General features: G+C 45.2%; 1 long non-coding RNA gene across 1 annotated transcript; it reads left to right on the top strand.

The window, feature by feature from the left end:
• Window positions 1–16,063: 16,063 nt before the first annotated feature.
• Window positions 16,064–17,031, top strand: LOC128491220 (uncharacterized). Its single transcript, XR_008354024.1, has 2 exons — window positions 16,064–16,322; window positions 16,538–17,031. It is a non-coding gene; the product is annotated as an uncharacterized LOC128491220 (long non-coding RNA).
• Window positions 17,032–20,476: the final 3,445 nt, after the last annotated feature.

The raw sequence follows: 20,476 nt of genomic DNA, 5'->3' as shown, positions 1-20,476 counted from the left end.
TAAGGGTATCTTGAATAAGAAGGAATATGACTACTTGTCTATCACTTACCCTAGAATCCCAGTTTTTTATTTACTGCCGAAAATCCACAAAAACATTCAGAACCCTCCAGGCAGACTTACTACAACCTACAGTAGTTTTGCAGAAATCTTACCTGAAAGATACAGGGGACATCTTACGGATTTTGAACAAAATAGAATGGCAATCCAACTACATCCTAGTAACGTGTGACGTAACTAGCTTATATACTATTATAGAACACACTAAAGGATGCGAAGCAGTCCGAAAGATTTTGGAGAAGGAGTCTGCATTTCAACAAGAACAAATAGATTTTATCATTGACGGGATCAGGTTTGTTCTGGAACATAATTATTTTTGGTTCCAGGATGATTTTTATCTCCAAATTAGAGGGACGGCTATGGGTACCAAATTTGCCCCGAGCTATGCCAATTTATTTATGACAGCTTGGGAAGAGACCTATATGTATGCGGGTAATGAGCTTGGGGCAAATTTGGTGACCTATAAGCGCTATATTGATGACCTGTTCTTTATTTGGAGTGGGACGATTGACGAATTGAATATCTTTTTGGCCAGACTAAATGACAATCAATATGGGATTCAATTGTCCTCTACATATAGCGAAGAGAAGGTGGACTTTTTAGATTTGAGTATTTATGTAGAGAATTTTAGATTGAAAACTAAAACATTTTTTAAACAAGTAGATGTTAATAGCTACATTTTTTCAGATAGCTGTCACTAAACCCCTTGGCTTAAGAATATTCCTAAAAGTCAATTTACAAGAATAAGGAGGAACTGTACGGATCAAGAACAGTACATTACACAAGCCACAATAGTCAGGGATTCTTTTATTGAGAAGAAATATGATCCACAACATCTGACTCATGTAATGAATGAGGTAGCCATAAGAGAACAAAAAGGGCTCTCACTACGAGAGCCCTACACACTAGAGTAGAAGAACATCAGAGAAACATCACAAATGGATACGATAAACATAGTGTTCCTATTCACTTTTTAACCCACCATAACAAAGATCCAAAAGATCTCGAATTTATTGGCATAACACAGGTTGGCAAATTTTGGAGAGGGGAGGATTTCATTAAGAAGTTGGGACAACAGGAGATGGAATGGATTTTTAGACTTAAGACCTTGACTCCTAATGGGTTAAACAGTGATTTTGAATTGTGTAATTTTTTGTAATATGCATTCTTATCTATTTATTTATATTTATTCAGAACATTGTGGAGCTGAGAGGTGGAAATTTTGAATATCGATAGTTGGATCTCTATATGTATTTTCAAATATCTTATATTTTATAAACATAAATATATTTGTATCCTTTTTATTTTTATATTTATATTTATTTTATGATTCCGGAGAACCCTGTATATATAACTATATGGAATAACCTCTGTGGGGGTTTTATATTCATTTATTGTATGTCATTTTATATATATTTTTAAAGAGAATTTGTATATGTATACAGGACATATACATAGGGGTTAAATCAAACGAATCATAGTGAATACTCACCTGAAACAAATTACTGGCATCAGCTGTTTGATTTCCTCAGCAGCCTTACACCAATTAGGACAGACTGGCTGCTTTATAAACCAGTAGGCAGAGCGTCAAGAGCATGCACCGGATGAAGCGATAAGCGAAACGCGAAACGCGAAACGCGTAGTGCGTATTGACGACATTGGGAGGAGGAGTAGCATCAAGGAAGTGGATCAGAGGACTAAGACGGCGTCTCTTTGTGGTAGCGCTGCTACGAAGTTTGAAGCCTGGACTCTGTGACATCCGAGACGGAGGACAACAAGTTTGCCTTTCTTTTATACATTAAAATTATCGTTTTAACCTACTCCCCTCCGCTGCCTACCTTCTTTATCTACAAATACCAGTGTGGGATAAAGAAATTCCTAAGGAGACTACACTACACTCTATGTATGGGCATATTTATGCCCTTTAAATTGTAAGGGTCCGATCTGCTTAATAGCGTTTTTTTTTTAAGACCTACTTTGATATACTACACCATAATGTTTTCTTTCTTTTTTTCTCTTCCTTTTATATACGAACCTTTTGGATACTGTGTGTGGGAACGCTCGCTGGAAGGGTATCTTTGTATATATTATTTTTGTGTTGCACATATAATTTACTCACTTATTAATTGGGTGCGCAGACACTTGTGTGGTTTTGATTGTGTTTAATTTGGAACATTTTTGGGGAGTTTGTTCCTGTGTCTTTGCAGCACCACTTCACCAGAAGGTGCAATACTTATATTTAATTCAAATATTGCGCTTCACTTTTTTGTATTTTGAATTAATATCTACTAATAAAACTTTTTCCTTATAATTGAGCAAATACAGTATATTTTCTCTTCTTTATGGAAGCTGTCTTGTTAACCCTTAAACATAGGCATTTTGCATGACATCTCCCCCTTCGAGATGGTGACAAAGGGGTTAAGCCTCAAGCTGGTCCTACACTGGTCCTTTGTCTACCTACACTATAGTCAGCTGTCAGCATTCCCATGGATGCCTACTTTCCATGCTACCCCCTAGAATAAGTATTGCTGCAGCACTAGACTCCACCTAAGCAGCTTGCTATTCCTCCTAGCTATCTGCCCAATGAGCAGGATTGTGATGAAATATAACTGTGAAGTTAAAACTATACAAGCATGGTTGTAACTTCTGCAAAACCCACACCACAGATAAACACTTACTTCTAACCCTTGAATCAATCTTTTTTTTTTGCAGTAACTACCTACTCAGATAAACTATTTTTAGGGTCCCTTGCACTGCTCATTCTGAAACAGTGATTTCCCAGCCCATTCCCCAAATAAACAGAGACACCACACAATAATGAGACCTTTTGGAATTTCTTTATCGATAACATATGCATCTACATAAGATATGAAGTATTCTAACCTAATTAGCAACATCATATCTTTAATAACTCTAACCCAGCAGAAATTAAGGGTACAATGTAACATTCTAAGTTCATGATGTTTAGGGTAAATCAGATTTTCTTTATTTTGTAAATTTTACAAAAAAGGAAAAAAGGTAGAGGGGATGAGCATCAAAATGAGGAAGTCCCGTAAAACCATACATCAGGAGATGAGTCTATACATCAAGGTATACAAGAGAAACCTACAGATAATATACATAGATACATGTAGATAGGTGAGCAAGTGCTCACAGTAGGATTGACATCATATACAAAGCACCGAGCATAGTCTGAAAACAGAAGGTGAGTGTATACATCAAGGCATACGAGAGAAACCCACAAAGAAAAATATATAAGTGAGCAAATGCTTGCAGTAGGATCAACATCGTATACAAAGCGTCAGACATAGCCCTGAGATAGAGGGTCTAGGCGCATGCCTAGAAGGATAAGAGGGGAGGGGGAAAGAGGGGGGGAGAGGAGGGGAAAAGAGGGGGAGGGGAAAAGAGGGGGAGGGGAAAAGAGGGGGGGGAGGGCGAGAGGGAAAAAAGGGGGGGTGGGAGAGACGAGAAAGAGAAGCAGAAGAAGGGAGGCAAGGAAGAAAGGGCCCAGAAATCTCCAGCCGTGTATCGGGATGCAGACGCCCCAGAAGGGCCTAGTCTAGTAGCGAACGAGCGAGAGGGCCCAACATGAGCTCCAGCCAATGGAACCAGGTGATTCTGTATCGTTCGGTCGACCCACAAGCAAGCAAGGCCAGTTCATCAAAAGTCTGTATCTGCTCTACCCGGAGGATCCAGTCCCTAATGGAGGGCGGAGCAGGGTTTTCCCAGCGGAGGGGGATCAGGGCCTTTGCCGCTGACAAAAGATGGCGGACAACCGACACTAGCACACCGAGTAGGGGATATGATGCAGCAAACAAATTCTGGTGTGAATGGGATGACCTTATCAGTGAGGCGTTGCAACTGTTGGTGGATGGAATTCCAAAAAGGGCCTATGCGGGGGCACTGCCACCATAAGTGGAGGAAGGAACCCGGGGTGGCATCACACCTCCAGCACTTGTTAGGCACATCTGGGCAGTAAGTGGAGGCCAAAGACGGGGGTCGGTACCAACAAGACAATAATTTGTATGACAGCTCCTGGTCCCTGTTGCTCCTGGAACACTCCTCCATGAGTGACAACACATATTTTCTCCCACTGTGCAGTGGAAAGGACGATCTGCAGCTTGGATTCCCAGCGTCCCATATACGCCGGTGGCTCCAGATGCAGAGCACCAATTAGGAAGCCATAGAGTCTGGAAATGCCATGCGACGGAAGCGTGGAGGCCACACACAAATCCTTGAACAGCGTGCAATCTCGTAGCATATTGTGTTTCCTGGGAAAAGACTGGTAGAAGCTGCGTAATTGTGCATAGCGGAACGCGTCGAGAAGGGAGAGAGGCGAGCGAGGCGTCAATTGGTCTAAGGGCCAAAGCCCTCCGGGTGTCAAGAAGGAACCGATCCCCCTCCCTGCAACAGAGGAGGAAGCAGGAAAAAGGTTGCCACCCACCCCAGGGGGAAAGTCAGGGTTATCTCTAATCGAAGTCAACGGCGATGGGATGGAAGAGAGCCGCGTCGTCTTCAGAATCTGAAGCCAGGCATCTAAGGTGGCCCGGATGAAGGGGTGAGGTGAAGCCAACCTACGTGCCGTGGGAATCGAGATCCAAGGTAACACCTGCATCGGGACGTCCAGTAGGGACGCCTCAACGCTCACCCATTGCTTATGTAGAGGACTATGTGACCACTCCAAGACACGGAGCAAATGACATACCCTATAATAGGATCGGGGGCAGGGCCAGGCCGCCCCTAGGCTTGGGAAGAATCAGCGTGGCAAGGCGAACACGAGGGGTGCGTATGCCCCACACAAATCTCAGAAAGATGGCCCGCAGTGAGTCAAAGAAGGAGGGGGGGATTGAGATAGGGAGGGTCTTAAAGAGGTAGAGAAGGTGAGGCATTACGTTCATCTTTATGGTGTTGCTTTAAATAAAGACTCTGGTCCTTCCACCACACCCTTTGATATTTTTGCCTCTCTTCAGAATCCTATATGTGCAGAGGCTGCTTTAGTGGTAAGAGGTCGTCAGCGTAGCCCAGTATCTTATGATGAGTCATCCCCACATGAAGCCCGCAGATGTCCGGATTCATCCTGATGGCCTGGAGGAGTGGCTCAAGAGAGAGAGTACAAAGAGCAGTGGGGATAAAGGGCAGCCCTGCCTAGTCCCGTTACGAATGGCAAAGGAGTCAGAAAAGGATCCATTAACTTGGACCCAGGCAGAAGGGGTGGAGTATAAAGATCTAATCCAGGAAAGCAAACCGGGGCCAAATCCCATGTGGGTCAGAGTAGACAGCATAAAAGGCCAGTCCCACCCTGTCGCAGGCCTTCTCCGCGTCTGAGAGCTGAGGGTCCTTGCCTTCTTTTGGAATCAGGGCAATTGATGCCGCCAAGGTATGTCCGTGGATGCGCCCCCCTCCAGGATTGAATTACATGCATTCACGAAGTGGGGGCCCAAAAGGTCCTTGAACATGGAATAGTATCGCAGGGGAAGGCCATCGGGGCAAGGACATTTGTCAGATGGGGAAGACTTAAGAGCCAGGACAAGCTCAGGTAGGGTGATCGGGGAGTCCGGGGGACGGAGGGCTATGAGGGCCAGCGCGGAGATTGTATAACCCTTCGTAGTATTCCTGGAAACAACGAGAGATATTGGGAGGATGGGACCTCGCGAGGAGTGAACCCTGGAGATGTATGTGGGTTTTTGGACAGCACGAAGAGCTCTAGCCAAATATTTGCCAGACTTGGTCTTAGCCAACGGGTTATTACTGAAGAAACTGGTGGGGTAGGATCTGCAAGACAAGTTAGGGGCTCAGGCTCCATGGAACTGGGTTTCCTGGACAAAGGCCATGTCTACGTGACCCTTCCGCAGTTCCCGATGGAGAGTGGAGCACTTCTCCGGGGTGTTCAGGCCACAGACGTTGATAGAGAGCAGGCGCAGCCGGAGACATTGAGCAAAGGAGAGCAGAGGGAAGGAGGGAGAGAGAGAAGGAGAAAGAAAAAGAAGAGAGGGGAAATAAAATAGGGGGGAGGGGGAAAAGCAAGGTCAGAAGAAAGAGGAAGGGGGAGCTGTCAGGGGGGGGCAGGAAGGTACGGGAAAGGGAGTGAGAAGACACGAACTACGCCAACCGGGAAAAAAAGGCACAAAATAAAGTCAAGGCGTCACAGTGTAGACGAGGAGTCTACCACGTAGAAAGGGAGACCTGAGGAATTTGCAAGAACGAACAACAACAATAAAACACAGAACCAGGTGCGAACCGTCGCCCGCAGAGTTCATGGCAGAAGTTAGAGACGGCAAATATCAATAAAGAGAACAGAACAAAAATAAAAATATATAGGCGACCATAGGGCATGTGTAGATATCAGAGACAGCGCATGGACGAGCCTGCGAAGCTGCATAGCTTTAGTGAGACAAGTCAATTAACAATAAGGAGGACCAAACAAAATAAACAGGTAGGCGGTGTGGAGGTAGCATGCAGACTATGTCAGACACCATAGGAGCATTATAACATAATTATATTAAGAATATAAATTCCAGTCATTATGGGTGTAAAAGGAGTTAAAGTTATCTGACCTAACTAAGCAACATTTGGCCAGTTGAATTTACAGCCTCACAGAAAGGACAGGAGGAGAATTATTTAAGTGCAAATGTAGCCCCCCTCCCCAGCCCACATCAAAGGGCAATTGTAAATAATGTATTACATTGTCTGTATGGTCTGATTGTAAATAATGTGTGATAGTGTTAGTATTGTCTTTTGATGTTGTATCCCTAGGATTGTAAATTGTATGTATTGTCTTTTGAGATTAGTTTATCCATAGGATTGTAAATTGTATGTTGTGTGATAGTGTTAGTATTGTCTTTTGATATTAGTTAACCAATAGTAATAAACCTTTGATCCCACCCTATAAGAACTCCCTGTATGTCCTTAGTTTTGTTACAATCTTTCCATCCTTGCTGCAGTTTGTTACAATCTTTCCATCATTGTTGCAGTCACAACTTCATTCCCAATGTAACCCTGTCTGTGTTAGCCTTCATAGGCTTCATCACAGCATTAAACCCTCCATTTTCCTATCAAAGAAGCATTTTCCTGTGATTATTCGAGCTATGTGGATTTAAGTTATTAACCCCTAGATGAAGGTGTGTCGGCATCTGGAATCCCCTTTTTCCCCAAATATATCCCATTTCCGACAGGCGGTGTCACGGATCTGGCTAGTCCGACTGACTACCTCCGCTGTCTTATGCTCCCTTAGCCCGGGACACACACACTTTGCCTGGTTCCCCAGTCACTAGACTCAGTGTAGGGTATAACATTAAGAAACTGGGTTCCAGGGAGACGGGTGGTTGGGCTGTATAATATCCACAGCGGTGTGCCTGAAGGGACGAGTCGGTCACAGGCGGCCATAGTACATGTACACATACCACAAACAGTGCACGGTCGAATCTGTAAAGCTGCGGAGCTTTAGTCAGATAGTTCAAGTAACGTTAAAGACTGAATGAAAATGTGGTACTATGTCATTTCGAAAACACAAAGTAGTGGTATGTGAGGGCACATGTAAACAGTTTCCCAGAAGAGAAGATGTTAGAAAAACCCAATGGAATAACAATAAAATATATGTGCGTAGAAAGTGCAGCTAACCATTACAGGGAGCTGTCCAGTCACCAGGTCGGGAGAGAACAAGACCCCGTCATCACAGCAGTGGCAGGTGTAGTTGCGACTGGCATTAGTTGTTTTGTTTGTCCCACTGAGACACGTATCATACCGAAGGAAACCAAAAGAAAAAGCCCGATATTCCAGGCATGATTGCCCAAGCATTAACAGTGTGAAACTCCTGGAAACAGTATATGTGGTTCGAGTGCCATAGATAAAATAAATCCAGCGTGTGTCAGGGAAGGGAGGCCAAGGGCAGGGAGTGTGGCCGCTCAGCGTGAGAGAGAAAAAAGGGGGGGGGGGGCCAGCGGAACAACAATAAAATATTTGTGTATAGAATAAGTAGCTTTCAATTGCTGGGAACTTTCCAGTTCCCAGGTCGGAAGAAAACAAGACTCTGTTGGCCACACCAGAGGCAGGTGTAGTTGCAACTGACATTAATTTTCCGTTTGACACGGATCATGGGTAAAACCCCTGCGGTGTGAGTGTCATAAAATAAATTCAACGTGTGTCAGGAAGGGTATGCCAAGGGCAGGGAGTGTGGCCGCTCAGCGCAAAAAAAAATAATTCAGGGAGTCTGAGTGATCGCTAGCAAAAAGAAGAATGCAGCATAGTGTGACATATAAAGGAGGCCACCCACCTCCCCCTCCGTAGGTCTATGGCTTGGAGAGAAACAAGTGCACGTGTGTGCGGATGAGGAGGCATAGGCAAAATAAAGATAACATAGCGGCAACATCCCCGTCACCCCCCAACATCCCTCCCTGTGTGGGAGTAGGAGAAAAGGCACCCCATCCGTCTACAGCGGCACAGCTGCTTAGGATGTTTATGAAAACAGATGCCCCTGGTGTATACCACCGGTCGTTTTTCCAAACACAGTGGGTCAAGTTAACAGCATCACGTCTCACGGCATCCTCTCTTATTTTACATAAATCTAACATCATGTCTCCAAAAGTTTGGCAATTAACCCTTTAGGTTTGCCCCGCAACCAACTTCTAACCAAGCCTGCAACTGGACAGCTCCCTCCACACACCTGAACACACCTCCAAACACCAAAGGTCAGTGCCAGTCGCGTTCAGACGTGCCCCATTTTTGCCAAACAAGCAGAATAACATCATGCTTAACTACAGGCAAATTACGGTAAAAGAGGACAAACTCAGATTATTGATTGAATGAACCACGCTCATATTATTCACACTGGAAAATAACTCTAGAGGTCACTAATTTCTGGTCCCACATCTCGACAACTGCCGCTATGGGGAACAATTCCAGTAGGATCATGTTCTAAGTCCCAAAGACGACTAGTTTGATGGCCTAACTCCCGCAAACCATAAAGCCCCAAAAATGCCACTGGCAGGGAGCAGAGGAAAGAGAGAGGCGCCGAGCAGTCGCTGAAAACTTTCCCGCAAACAAGCGGCTTATTCATGAAAGAATTTTCAGCAACTGCCAGCTTCCCCCTCCATGAAGTCATATGCTGGCGCTCAGAAGTGAAGCTGCGTGCATCACGACGGAGCTGCAAGACCTTGTACTTTGGCCACAGGTATTCTAAGTCATCAATAAGAAAAGTGGGGGCAGGGTTGATACTGAGAAAGGGGAAAGATAAGTTCTAATAAGTTCCACCACTAAATCATGCCACTGACAAAACTATATATATATATATATATATATATATATATATATATATATATATTGTGAGCTGGGATCATGTAACCACACAGTCTTAAGGTTTGAAATACCACATAAGGCTGAATTCTTTTTTAGAAATTATAGTCCTTTTATTAAAAGGTCTGTAAACAAACATAAATAAAACAAACAAAAAGAAAAGCCTTGCTCTCTGAGCACTTACTGACAAACAGCCACTAACTCTCGTTGGACGGCTTACCCGCTACCAACAAAAACATTTAGCACAGACCTTTTTGTTTAGGAACCGTTCAGCAGATTCTTTAGGAGAAAAATGCAGTCTCACTCACTGCTTGTGTGTTTCTCACCTGAATAACTCACAGGGCTCCTTTTTGTAGCAGCCACCTGCCGCTCATTGGTAACAGGTGAGTAACTCTCTTGGATAACCAGAACTCCTGGACTGGCTGCATCACCTGCTGCAAGTAAACTGTGGAGTTGAGCACTGGCCCTCCCTTCTCTCCAAATGCTCCACCCCAGGGACCCAAACATAACTACAACATTACCATTATTTTGTTGGTAACAAAACATTCTCCCTGGGGTTATCGAATACATTGCACTGCAGTATTTTGTGGGAAATGTACATGTTATCCACCACCATGCCCTGTTCCCTGTCACAATATATATATATATATATATATATATATATATATATATATACATATATATATATCAATATACCAGAGTACTGCAGTATGCAATTATACCTTTTATTCAAATACTTCAAAGACAAGTTTCAAGTTTTTCTGTCTTCCTCAGGTATTGCTTCAGACCTAAGAAGGGAGGGAAAGGTTTTATTTATAGTAAGTGCAGAGACAGAGCGACAGGCACTCACCTTGCCTGGCTGTTGTGAGCAGAACCGTAGCTGGCTCTTTTTGCGCTCGATGCAAGAATGGAAAATTGTGTCCCCCTCCTGGCTATTTTTATTTTATTTTATTGACACCGCCCTAACACGCTGCCTTTACACATACCTGCACCATAAACACACCATAAACACATATATACACATACACTGCCCTTACGCACACCTACCCATAAACACATATATACCTATACTGCCCTGTGTAATGTGATGGGATGCCCGATGCCACAATTTAGTGCCACTAATCCTTTTTAATAAAATATGCAGACTGAAATACAGTAAATAACACAAAACCTTTTCCTCTCACGGATCTCTGGGCCTGGAAAGTTTTGTCTTCTGAAGTGACTACAAATTCAGGAGTTCATTTTTATCTCTGAATAACTAAAAAATTAATTTTTTTCAATTTATTCCTACAGAAATTAAAGTGCCAGGAAACAGATGACCAAATACACACCAGGACAGGCTCTGCCACACTGACACCCAAACACACACACACACACACACACACACACACACACACCAGGACAGATGGCCAAATACACACCAGGACAGGCTCTGCCACACCGACCCCCCAAACACACACACCAGGACAGGCTCTGCCACACCGACACCCAAACACACACACCAGGACAGGCTCTGCCACAATGACACCCAAACACACGCATCAGGACAGGCTCTGCCACACCAACACACAAAACACACGTACCAGGACAGGCTCTGTCACACCGACACACAAAACACACGCCCCAGGACAGGCTCTGCCACACCGACACACAAAACACACACACCAGTACAGGCTCTGCAACACTGACACACCAAACACACACTGGTGCCACACCAATACCAAAACACACCAGGACAGGCTCTGCCACACCGACAGCCAAACACACACACCAGGACACAGGCTCTGCAACACCGACACACCAAACACACACACCAGGACAGGCTCTGCAACATCAACACACCACACGCACCAGGACAGGCTTTGCCACACCGGCACTCAAACACACACACCAGGACCAAAGTGATACGTGGAATCCAGGGTGAATCAGCATGGAAGGGGGTAGAGTCAATTCAACTGCCACTGGAGAGACTATACGTAAGATTGTGTAGGGACCAACAAATTTGGGTCCTAGTTTCTTGTAGGGACAATTCAAGTTGAGATGGTTAGTTGACAACCACACCTTGTCACTGGGATTAGAGATGGGGTAGCGCTACAGTGTTTATCCGACTGATGTTTATAACGCTGTTGAGACTTGGTAAGGGTGGTACATAATTCTTTATAGACACTGGTCATCTTCGAAATCTGTGCTGTCACCAAAAGGAACCAAACTGGAGATGGGAGAACCAAGAAGCATGGAAGGATGAAAGCCGTAACTGGAAAAGAAGAGAGATATCCGTGTAGAGGAATTGATATGGCTAGTGTAGGCAAATTCTGCCAGTGGTAGGGGTTGATACCAATCGTCATGTAGATGTGAGGTGAAGCAACGGAGATACTGTTCCAGGGTCTGGTTCATTTGTTCTGTTTGTCCATTGCTCTGGAGATGGAAGGCACTAGATAATGAACGTTGTATGTGCAAAAGGCTCTCCAAAATCTTGATGCGAACTGTGTTCCTCTGTCGAACACGATGTTCTCTGGTAATCCATGAAGACTAAATATATTTTTTTGACAAAAAAGGCAGCAGTCTCATCCCATGTGGGTAGATGTCTTGCGGGATAAAATGAGCCATTTTTTTTAATCTGTCGACTACTACCATGAGAGCGGTATGATGGTTTGATTTAGGCAGATCAGTGATGAAATCCATGGAACCGGTAGCCGATACAAATAACCAGCAGGTTTGTTGCGAGAACTTTTGGAAAGGGCACATATGCACATCTTCTTTGAGGCCAGGCCACCAAAATGTTCTTTGTAGTAAGTCTATGGTTTGTGTGATACCCCAATGCCCAGCCGCAGGAGTGTCATGAAAGTGTTGCAACACCTAAAGACGCACAACAGGAGGTGTATCAATCATATCTTCGTGGTAGTATAGTCCTCCTCTGCACTGCAGATTTGTAGTATCAGAAGGATCTATGTTGGAGGAGTGAAGGTGGAGGATGTTCCATATGGACCATGTGATGGTTAAAATGTGCCCTGGTTGAAGTACCGTGTTCTCTTCATGAGGGTGCGATGTTGGTGTTTCAAACATACGTGATAACGAATCGGCCTTGGTATTGCGGGAACCTGGCCTCTATGTAATGTGTAACCGAAAGCGTGAGAAAACCAAAGACCACCTGGCAAGTCTGTGTTGCAGGCGTTTGGCAGTCCTGAAGAACTCCATGTTTTTGTGATCTGTGTATACAGTGATGGGATGGAGGGTGCCATTCAATAAGTGTGACATATTCTTCTAATAGCATTTCTCTCTCACCCACGCTATAGTTTCTTTCTGCGGGGTTTAGTGTCCGGGAGAAGACGACGGGCGACTGGATGGAGTTGGTTATCCGAATCATCTCTTTGGGATAGAATCACGGCATCCACCTCAAGTACGTATGGTCATTGTGGTACTGGAAGAATCAATATGGGTGCTGAGGTGAACCTTTCTTTCAGGAATTCAAAGGCTCTTTGCGTGACTTCAGACCAAACAAACTTCTTTTTGATGGATGCGAGTGCTGTGACGGTTTGGATGAATTTCCTGTAGAAATTAGCGAAACCCACAGACCTTTGGACGCCTTTCCTGTCTGTAGGTGGGGACCATTGTAGGAGCGTGGTTATCTTTTTCGGATCCATCTCAACCCTAGTAGGGGATAGAATAAAGCCCAAAAATTCCACCGATTGGGTCTCAAAAATGCATTTCTCTGGTTTGGTGTACAATCCGTTTTCTATGAGACGGATCAATACTTTAGACACATGCTCTCGGTGGGCCGATAAAGAGGCAGAGCGAACACGTTCCATTAGTTCAAGTAATGGTTTTTCATGGTTATATTGTTGATCTTTCTATAGTACACGCAGGGGCGTAGTCCACCATCCTTTTTAGAAACAAAGAAAATACCAGCTCCAGCGGGTGAGGTAGAAGGCCTTATGAATCCATTGGCTAGATTTTCGTCTATATAGTCTTTGAGTGTAACAAGTTCTGGTTCGGACATAGGATAAATACGGCCAAAAGGAATGGGTGCACCAGGGAACAATTCAATGGGACAATCATACTCTCGATGTGGAGGTAGTTCATTTACCCCTATCTTTTCAAACACATCAGAAAATTGCGTATAGTGAGGAGGTATCTTCGGTATTGAAAGAGAACTATAGTCATGAGCAACATTAAGAGACCGAGAAGGCTTGCTGTGTTGTGAGCATTTATTAGACGTAAACTGTACAGTACCCGTCTCCCAGTTAATAACAGGATTATGAGTGCTTAACCAGGGTAAACCCAGTATGACATGAAAGACGGAAGAAGGAACCATATCAAAAACAATGTCTTCAGCATGATTAGGACTGATATGAATACATAGGGGTACAGTCTCTTTGGTAATAGGACCAGTCTTTAAAGGGATTCTGCCTACCAACTGAAGAATAATAGCTGTTGTTTTTTCCCTGGTGGTGATTCCGAGGAGTTGTATGAGGTCCGCGTCCAGGACATTGCTGCTGGTGCCGGAATCAATCATGGCTAAAAGGGTGATGGGGTCGTCCTTCCACTGTAATGATATGGAAAGAGATAAGTGATTGGAAAAGTGAGGGGACTCCTTTCTGTTGACTTGAATAAGCAGGGGGGTTTGCTTACCCTTTGAAAAACGTGCCTTGGTTCTACATTAGTTGGCGTAGTGACTTTTATTCCCACAATATAGGAATAGGTCAAGGCTTCTGCGACATTCTCTCTCAGCCATTCATAGGGGTCCCCTGATGAGACCCAATGGCATTGACTCTTCAATTGTGACCAGTTGGACGTAGAGGTGGTTTGCCGCTCGGCCTTTCTCTCGTAGTCTTCTGTCTATTTGAATGGATAGCTTAGCAAATTCATCTAATGAATTGGGTATGTTAGTACGGGCTAGTTCATCTCTGATGTTCTCTGACAAACCTAACCAGAACCGGTCATGCAGTGGCGATTCATTCCATGAGGTCTCCATAGAAATACTGTATTGGCTCGAATATAAGCCGCACCCGAATATAGGCCGCACCCTAAATGTTAGGTGCTTTTTTAAAGAAAAAAATTTCTGCCCCCCCGAGATATGCTGCCACTTTACCCCCCCCGACATATGCTGCCACTCTGTCCCCAAGATGTGTTCCCCCCTGCCAGACTTACCGGTGCAGACTCCACGGGGTTGCGGGGCCGGCGGGGGACATCTACGCATAACGCATATTCAACTTCCGGTGCCGGCACTTTCGCTGTGAGGCTGTCACAGCGTATTCTAGAGTAGGATGCAGGTCCCCTGCACCGCTGCGGGGGATCTGCATCCTAGCCCTGCTGCCTGCCCGGCTCCCGGAACTGCATGTCCCGGGCATCGGGCGCTAGACCCCGAATATAGGCTGCACCCCCACTTTAAAGACTTAAAGTGGGGGGAAAAAGTGCGGCCTATATTCGGGCCAATATGGTACGTCTGAACTCTGCAATGTGTTCCTCTACGGGTCTTTTACCTTGTTTCAGGGCCCGTAAGGCGCTAGTAACAGAAGTAGATCTGAAAGGATCCTCATAGAGAGGGTCCATAGCTTGACCGAAGGAAGCTCATGTCTCCAAGATAGAGCTGTTGCTATGAAGCAGGTGATGAGCCCAGAGTTGAGGTTCTTCAGACAACAGCAACATGACTGTATGAATCTTAACATAGTCCGTGGAGTAGGTTTGTGGTTTTAAATTAAACAAAATTTGACAAGAAGTCATGAAGGTAGTATATTTCTTGCGATCACCGGAGAATCGTTCTGGCATAGGTATTTCTGGTTCCGGATTAACTGCTCCTTGAAGGGCCATGGATTTCAGTGACATAGAAGGAGCCGAGAAAGGATCACCTCATACATTAGGGCTGCCTTGCATTTGGTGCATTTGTTGCCATATCTGATTTTGGCCCGCTTGGACATCTTGTAATGACTGGTTAAAAGCTGCCATCTGCTGAGTGAGTGCAGTCACAGCTTCAGCCAATCCTGCGGATTCCATATATGCTCAGTTGTTACGTAACGTGGACTTCAGATGAGGAATCCAGTATGCAGTAAAAAGCAACAACAGTAGCAGGTATACTATCAAATAGAATGGTCAATCACGCCGAGTCAAGAATGGAGTCAGGAACAATCAAAGTCAGCAACAAGTAATGTAATATAACTACTGCAGGAGTAGCAGCTCAGCCAGAACAACCACCGAGCACTGAATGAGAGTCAGTGCTCAGTTTTTAAACTTGCTGCACTACCAAGCCCCGCCCTGGCCAATGACGTAGCGCTGTGCGCGTCACGCCGGCTCCACAGAGGTATAGAGTAAAAAGGGGGCGTGGCATGCACGTGCGGGAGAGGAGGCAAACTACGAGTTCCCGCTGGACGCAGACACTCACAGCACCGAGGAAGACCAAGACTGGGCACCGGAGAAGGTAGGTATTGGGAGATCCGCTGCGTTGCGGTTCGGGACATAGATGTCCTGGATCGTGACACCCCCCTTTGTGTACTGATTTATGTGATGCCCCAATCACGCTGTTGTGTACCCCCCAGCCATCCCCTTTTTTTATTTAATTGTTGTCCCAAGGCAGCCCCCTCCTTTGAATATGGGTCCCCTTACACCTATTACCCAAACTATTTTTAAAAATTTTATTACTTCCTTTTTTCTGCCTTCCCTGCAGACTGCTCTCCTCCGACGCGTTCTTCTCCTTGTCACGAGGACCTGTTCCGTGTGTGTTCTGCCCAGCAGGGTTTGAGAAACTTTACAGTTCACCTTTTTGCCACCTTAGACTTCTTTAGTAAATTATAGCTCCATCTAGCGGTGTTAAGTTGTATTACACCTTGTTTTCTAGTTAAAGAATAATGCATTGTGGGTGATTGCAAGGCATTCTGGGAGGGAGGAGCCTCCATTTTACAGTCTTCAGTCACCAGGACTCATCATCAGAGCTGTCTCTGTATGTCTCCTTCCAAAACTCCACCATCTGTGTAATAGCATATCTGGTGAGACATTTACTTCTGTTTCAGGGACATTATAGTATTCAGAGCTGTTCAGTTATTTGTATTATTACTCAGGAAAGTTAACTGTTAGACTGTTAGCTAGTCATGTCATTCTATGTATAGGCAGCCATTTTGCCATGTACTTAACTGTTATGTAATGTCATTATACATGCATTTCATGTGCCTTGTACTTATACATGTTATTTGTATCCTTATAGTTTTACCACATCACATTACATGTACGTGCACACGCTTACGTACTAAAATCCTGTTTTGCCATATATACTCAACAACCTGTTCACCAATAAACAAGTTAAACTACAAAGAACAGTCCTCTTATTTGGAAGACAGGAATGGTTTATACTGAATGTCAGACTGCACACTGTGTGAACGTGTAAGAAGACAGAACAGTAAAACAGATTGCTAGTCACCAGCGATAGTGGATCTGACTGTACGGAGCCGCCATCAGCAACGCAGTCCTATGTACAAGATTGCAGCGGCGGCCATACAGTCACAAGAAGCGAGAGTGCAGCCCCAGCAAGCGCGACACGATCCAAACCACGTTGAAGTCCGTTCCTAGTCCTACCTAGACTGAGTCTGCACAGAGACATTAAGCAGCCAGCAAACAGGCACACCATGTCCACTAGCAAGGCATCAACATACGGGACAAGGTCACGAGCAAGCCGCTCTAGCAAGTCATCAATAAAAGAAATGGCTGCTCTCGCCCGTGCAGAAGCTGAGGCTGCAAAAGTAAGGTCTTCCTTTGCTGCACAAGAGATGCAACTAAAGAAACAGACAGCGTGTCTGCAGGCGTCACTGGAAAAACTCGCAGCGGAGAAAGAAGCGGCAGCCGCAATAGCCAAAGCAGAGTTCCTAGAAGCCACGGAGTTCGCTGAATCTGAGAAACACAGCCAAGTACTCGGGCCAGACCTAGATCAACAAGATCCAGCACAGCGCGTCTCAGAATATGTCCATCAGCATCCCAAGACAGATGACAACTATGATCCAGTACATCAACCAGCTTTTACAGAGTGCCAAAGATCCTACCTTGAACCACAGTACCTCGAGCAGGACGATATGCGACAAAGCGATGCTGACCACAACTACCACCCTAAAGAACAAAAGCTACATCCTTCGCTTCGACTTCAAGGGACACCCTTCGCGTCAGAACGGTATTATACAGACTTCCCTAAGCCAGAAATCTCTAAAAGGTATGGTGATACACCACACACTCAGCATAACAACAGCACACCGGGTAGTATTGACGCTAACCGGGCTGCCATGGACTTCGCTAAGTTCTTTGCTAAACGGGAGCTGGTTACCAAGGGACTTGTAAAGTTCACAGATCGCCCCGAGAACTACAGGGCATGGCGAGCCTCCTTCCAGAACGCCATAAGGGACTTAGATCTTTCCTGTAGTGAGGAGTTAGATCTCTTGGTAAAATGGCTTGGAAATGAGTCTGTTGAACACGCCAGAAGAATCAGAGACATTAACATAAACTATCCAAGCAAAGGCCTAAAGATGGTGTGGGAAAGACTTGATGAGTGTTATGGGTCAATAGAAGCTATAGAAAATGCTTTATATAAGAGAGTTGATAATTTTCCCAGAATAGTGGGTAGGGATTACCAAAAACTCAGGGAACTCAGTGACTTACTAATAGAGGTACAGGTTGCTCAAGCAGAAGGAGATCTGCCAGGGCTAGCATTCCTGGACACCGCCCGAGGTGTTAATCCGATTGTTCTAAAACTCCCTTATAACCTACAGGAGAAATGGATCACGCATGGTTCTCATTATAAACAGGTTCATAATGTACCATTTCCCCCCTTCAGGGTGTTTGTAGACTGTGTTGCTCAACAAGCAAGGATCAGAAATGATCCCAGTTTTGACTTTACATTGTCATGTCCCACTACCCCTGGTGTCAAACCTCATAAAACACCAGTGGCAGTCCACAAAACTAATGTTGCCTCCACAGGTTCTCCTTACAGGTCGTTTAAATCCTCTCAAGGGAACAAACTCGAAGATCTTACCAGACAATGCCCCCTGCACAAGAAACCACATTCTCTACTAAAATGCAGAGCCTTCAGAGAGAAGTCCTTAGAGGACCGCAAAGAATTCCTCAAAGAAAACAACATCTGCTTCAGATGCTGCAGTACAACATCGCACTACGCCAGGAACTGTAAGGTCAGTGTGACATGCGCAGAATGCGGTAGCACAGAACACAACACGGCTTTACACCCTGGACCACCCTCTCAAACATCATCCCAAGGAGAGGGGCATGACAGAAAGCAGATAGACACTGACATAGACACCCCAGCAGTCACTTCTCAGTGTACAGAGATCTGTAGAGGACTTGCAGGAGGGAAGTCCTGCTCAAAAATCTGCCTTGTCAGAGTTTATCCGGTCGGTCACCAAGATACGGCGATCAAGGTATATGCAATCTTAGATGATCAAAGCAATAGGTCTTTAGCTAAATCCACCTTCTTCGACACCTTCAACATCGTAGGGCCCGGTTCTCTCTACTCCTTAAAGACATGTGCAGGTACCGTTGAGACGGCGGGGAGGAAAGCAACTGGGTACAGGGTAGAGTCCATAGATGGTCATACCTGCTTGTCCCTGCCAACCATACTGGAGTGCAATCACATTCCTGACAACCGGTCTGAGATACCTACACCAGAGGTGGCAGCATACCACCCCCACCTGAGGCGTATAGCTCACTTGATACCGGAACTGGACCCAGAAGCCCCAATAGTCTTACTCCTTGGAAGAGACATATTACGAGTTCACAAGGCTAGAGGACAGATTAACGGCCCCCAAAATGCCCCATATGCCCAGAGACTTGACCTAGGATGGGTCATCATAGGAGACGTCTGCCTAGGAGGAGCGCACAAGCCGACCTCAGTCAACAGTATGCTCACCAACACACTTGAAAATGGATGTCCTTCTCTATTCCAGCCATGTCAGAGTAGGTTCCTGATAAAAGAATTGCCACACAGCGCACCCGTGCCTTGTCCTTTCGTGGATCCCTCCTGTGAAGACCACGCCTGCGATGGTGAGCAAGATCACTTAGGGTGCACAGTCTTCCACAGGACAAGAGAAGACAACAGGGTCGCAATGTCCATAGAAGACAGGCTGTTCTTGGATATCATGGATCAAGGAATAGTAAAAGAAAAGTCAAAAAGCTGGGTCGCGCCTTTACTGTTTAAAACCCAAGACTACTCAAGTGATCTAAAAGACTTGGATCTTAGCACAGACTCCCTTCTGTTGCAGCAAAGCCTTGGTTTGCTCTGGGATTTAAAGGCAGACACATTCACCTTCCAAATCAGCAAGGAAGAAAAAGCCTTCACACGCAGAGGAGTCCTGTCTACCATAAACATCTTATATGATCCTCTGGGATTCGTAACGCCTGTTACCATTCAAGGTAAAATGTTAAGAGACTTCACCACAGAGACGGCTGATTGGGATGATCCGCTTCCCATGGAGAAAAAAGACCTGTGGACAGGATGGAGGACATCTCTCAAAGCTTTGTCCAGCCTTCGTGTGGCACGACCGTATGCTTCCGTGCCATCAACTGAAGTCAAGACGCAAAGACTTTATATCTTCTGCGACGCTTCAGTCAAGGCGATTGCAGCCGTAGCATACTTGAAGACCATAGATGTCGAAGAACAGTGCCATGTGGGTTTTGTTATGAGCCGGTCTAAACTGGCGCCACTCCGCGAGCACACGATACCCAGACTGGAACTCTGTGCTGCTGTGCTTGCAGTGGAGTTGGCCGAACTTATAACAACAGGAATGAACCTGGAAATCGGGGAAGTCGAATTTTACACGGACAGTAAGGTAGTCCTAGGATATATTTGTAACAAAACGAGACGCTTTTATGTCTATGTCAGCAATCGGGTGCTAAGGATCAGGAGATCCACTTGTCCTAAACAGTGGCACTATGTGTCCACACACCATAATCCTGCGGACCATGCGACTAGGTCTGTCGCAGCAAGTCACCTTAAAGACACAATATGGTTTATGGGTCCTGCATTCCTGTACCGTTCAACGTCTTGCAACATTGAACCTGACTCGTTTGGATTGGTAGACTCAGATGCCGACAAAGAAATCCGACCTGAAGTATCTGTTCTATGTACGGTGACTTCGGATCACCAACTCAA

This window comes from Spea bombifrons, chromosome 1 (assembly GCF_027358695.1).
Source record: "Spea bombifrons isolate aSpeBom1 chromosome 1, aSpeBom1.2.pri, whole genome shotgun sequence".
Classification (NCBI taxonomy): domain Eukaryota; kingdom Metazoa; phylum Chordata; class Amphibia; order Anura; family Pelobatidae; genus Spea; species Spea bombifrons.
The sequence above is the reverse complement of the archived record's forward strand: the minus strand, read 5'-3'. Positions and strand labels throughout refer to the sequence as shown.